The 4,517-nt window shown below is 32.4% G+C and overlaps 1 pseudogene; it reads right to left on the bottom strand.

The window, feature by feature from the left end:
* Window positions 1–3,589: 3,589 nt before the first annotated feature.
* Window positions 3,590–4,084, bottom strand: LOC100590548 (annotated as a pseudogene).
* Between the last annotated feature and the right edge of the window lie 433 nt (window positions 4,085–4,517).

Below are 4,517 nucleotides of genomic sequence, written 5' to 3'. Positions count from 1 at the left end.
AACAATTTTTACTTTGAGAGCAAAAGAAAAAAATGCCTACTTCATGGACATGCTCTATCTTCAGGGAAAGCTTCTGTGCTTGAGTGTGAACTATTGTAGCTCTCAGGTAGTGTCACACACACACAGGAATACTTCTTGGACTGCATGCTCTGCCAGTACTGACCACCAAGCACTTCCAGGTCAAGCTGGTCCCGTGCTCTCACACCCCCAAAACTCCTCCCTTCAGGGTAAGTGTCTCAGCTTGAAATCACCATTACTGTTACTGGTTGTCCCTCAGTCCTGCTGAACTACCAAAGCCCTACAGGGTGGATATAATGTAGAATTTTCATTTGTATTGCATCTCAAAATATAGCGCAGTACCAGAATTACAAACAAAAACGCAATTTAAAATGATAAATACATTTGGTAAACTAGATAATAATTCATTACCCTCCTCCTTCAACTGCCCAGAAAAAAGAAGGAAAAAACCCAGGCAACATATATGTATGTGTGTGTGTGTGTGTGTGTGCGTGCGTGTGTATGTGTGTGTGTGTATATATATATAAGATATAATATACGTATATATTGTATTTATAATATATATTATAGATAATCTTGTGTGTTATGTATTATACTGTGATAAGAATTTTTTTAATATGCAAAAAACTACCTACTCTGACATAAGTATGATATAATACATAATATATGATTTTTTAGTATTATATTATGTATTATATATATTTACATATAATATATATATATAAAATGTCAGGGTAAGTAGTTTTACTCATATTGAAAAATAAATAATGAGAAATCCTTATCACAGTATCAAAACAGAGAATCCAAATCAGTGTTTTTCACCTACTTTTAACCAATAACACCTTAGTGATTAATATGAAAATCAAATGCTGTCTTCTCCAGTTGATAGTCATTGATCTGCAGAAATTACAGTCTCTTCTTCAAGTATCTCTATTAGCCAAGAAGATTTTAAGATGGTCATTTTGTATAGAATCAGTTTCATTTTCAATTTTTCAAATGGGCGTTATAAAATTGACTAAAAAATTTTATTCTGCCCCTTCTCCTTACAAATTCCAAAGTGGCCAAGAAGTACTGCTCTGAATAGCACCATGAAAACACAGAAGGATGACACGTTTGTAAGGATGAATATTTGAGAAATCTCACCAGCATTCAAAAGGCAGGTAATAATCAACGACAAGCCAAGAAAGGCATTCGCCTCCACCATACCGTAAATAGAGGTGGTAGGGGAAAATGGTCGCAATAGTAGTTGTACTTGTTATATTATTGGGTTATTATATAAGGATGTGGCTTGGCATCATTTAGTATAAGAAGAGAACAGATAGACTATCAGCTTAACAAGAGATGGTAAAGCACTGTTCTTCTCCAAATAAGAGTTATTTCATATATATATATGTGTATTATATACAATATTATATTATATATTATATAATATACATAACTGCAAGATAATTAACTTTATGTATGAAAAACATTTGTAATATCTGGACTTTCAAAATCTTAAAGTAGATTGTCAACACACATTTTTTAGATTTTTCTGTTTTGATATCCTGTAAAGGAAGAGAGACAACTACTTCCGGACTCAGTAGAATTCTAACTAAAAGTTGAGGCGGAACATGCCTTTTCAAAGTCCATCAATGACTGTAAAATTTAAAAGGAACTGATTATACTGGAAATAAACTTAAAATTTATAAAGTTTTATCTCCAAACTTTCAGTTCTGCTATAAAAGTTGAAAAAAAAGCAAAGGAAATGGAACTTATATCTGCTATTAGCAATAGTAAAAATAGATATTCATATTTAACTAGAGCATTCATGGGCTAGAAAGGAAATTACTCCTCAAGAGGTTTTAAACGTACACTTACATTTTAAATTTCTGTGATTTCATCAGCATTTGGAATGTTATGAGCAGAAATTCATTTGTAAACAGTGGCAATGGAAGCTTTCTGGAGTTGAATACAACCTACATTTCTCTTGTGATTTAAAAAATGCGTCTTTGTCTTTCATTTTTCTAACAAGATTTCTTTTCAATAAAATATTTCACTCTGTTCTGATTCACCAATCATCTTGCTCTTTTTTCAGGTCTAACATTAATTTTCATAATGAAGTTAACTTAATGCCTTCGACATTTTAACTACCTGGTCCTACTTACTTAGTTTTAGTAAGTGCAGTATTTACAGTAATATTAATTATGCTAATACTATTTTAAGTTTCATTTTGGGACTTAAACAGAATATTTGGAAAGAGGCTATTTTTTTAAAAATCTAAAGCATTGGTTCTCTATCATATGCACACTACAAAAATTACAAAAATTAATTCAAATTAAAATCAAAGTTCAAATAAAAATTATATCAGTTTACAAAAATATGATACCCCTTTCAATTCCTTATGATTTAATCTCAGAACAAGTCTGATGTGATTCTTGAATTTTAAGAAAATTTATTTAAGGGTGTCAGTAAATACTACAAACAACTCAACTTATTAGTTTTTTTGTTTTTTTTTTTTTTTACTTTTTAAATGATTTTATGTGCAAATAATGAACAGATGTTGTACCGATATATTCTACTTTCTAAAAACAGATGTTTTTTAAAAGAAAAGCCACATAAAAACTTTTAAAAGGCACTAGGATTCCTCTGCTTCTGGATCATTGCTAGGCTGGAAAAATAAAGTTGGTTCCACCAGAAATCACAAGTTAGAACTGAATATTCTCCAAAGTGGAAATTCTAGAGCGTAATGTCACTCCAGGCAAAGATAATTCAGTTCTCACCCCAACATCCACAACTCCCTATCAGAAGGGTTAAACCAGGTCAAAACAGTCCAGCATAATGAGGCTTCATCAAACAATGTCATTATGCTCGTCTAAGCTGCAAATAAACCAAAACAGGAAATAGTAAAATCAAAATAATATTTGACATTGTCACACAAATTGTTAATTCCTTGTTGTATCCTCCCTTCTACAACATTAATAAAGGGAATATTTTACCACAAAGATTTTATTTTATACATCACTAGCCATGAATTTTTGCCATTAGTTATTATACAAACGATGCCTAGTGCCATTATCCAAATGACATAACTATTTTACATCCACAATTCACTTCTATAGTTATAAGTAGAATTTTTATGATTTACATAAGTACATCTATCAGTGAAGATTTAACACTGAAATGCAACCTAACATCCGTAATATCTGATGTTTTGTAGACGGCAATGTAGGAGAGATATATTTTAATCACTTTTCATTTAAGTGACCTTATGTAAAAAATAAACTTTTTTACTTTAGATTAGAAGATAATCATCTGACTAAATAAAATTTGATTATTTTTAAATAAACAAAACTACATCTAATTCAAAATATGGAATCTATTCCCATAGTAGACATGTAGCAATTTCATTTGGATGATCTTATCTCATTTCATTTACAAAAAAAAGTAAACTTCACATTCCTAGAATAGTCTTTGTTAGTGCAAGTGGTTTAGTAAAAGTTTAGTAAACTGGTAAATTTACTAATTTACCAGTTCCAAGTGTCCAAAGGGCATTTTCAAATGTACATAAAAGAAATGGTTACAGAGATTTTTAAGAAGCATCTTCCATCTCCACATCCTTTTGTAACTGCTGTACCATTTTCTCTTCCACCTGCTACCCTTTGCCTACAAGAGGGGCTTGGTGGAGATGGATATTTTGCTCGACATCTTTGATATCCTAAACTTTCCGTAGCTCTTTATTTGTCTTCCATCTGTTCATTATAAATTTAGCTTGGCTCTTCTGTTTGATCTCTTCAACTCTCTTCATTGCATCCATAGATTTATTCCATAGCTCTCACTGGTATTTGATAGGTTTTTCAAATTCTACATTTCTCAAATTTAAATGAATTATCCACTGTAAGATCTTTACCAGCTGCTTTCCAAAATGCTTTGGTCCACCAACTTTGCGAGGATTGCACTTCTTTTTAAAGTTTTTGTGACATTTAGATTTACAAAATCTGAACAGCTTGCAATCGTTGCAGACGAACATCATGCCGTGGCCAGGGTAGATGGGCCCCGAACAGAAATAACCCTTCTCGATAAGCATGTTCAACCCGCCTGCGTCCCCATCGACCAAATGCCAAGCGTGAGAGGAAGTCAACTTATTACTTTTAAAGAGGGTTCTAAAATACACAGTTTATACTATTTGACACCCATGAAATGGGAATTGAACAAATTTCCTTGAAATAAATAGCTATGCTTCATCATTTTCAGGTGTCTTGGGTTTATTTAAGTTTCAGGTCTCTTTATCTGGTTAGAACGCCAGTTTCCTCAGGGCAGGACTTTGTGGAATTCATTCACCCATGGGCCTTTAGCATCCCCGACAGTGCTTGGAACAAACAGGATCCCTACTTGCCCTTTGGCTGCCCAATATTCTGAATGGACTGAATTAAAACAAAATGAGGGAAAGGAGAAATGCATTCCATTTTGTAGCTTATTACAAGGTAGGCTCTCTATATTTAATATTTAGGAGTATGTTT

The sequence above is a fragment of the Nomascus leucogenys genome, chromosome 4 (assembly GCF_006542625.1).
Source record: "Nomascus leucogenys isolate Asia chromosome 4, Asia_NLE_v1, whole genome shotgun sequence".
NCBI lineage: Eukaryota > Metazoa > Chordata > Mammalia > Primates > Hylobatidae > Nomascus > Nomascus leucogenys.
This window is presented reverse-complemented; position numbering and strand designations above follow the sequence as displayed.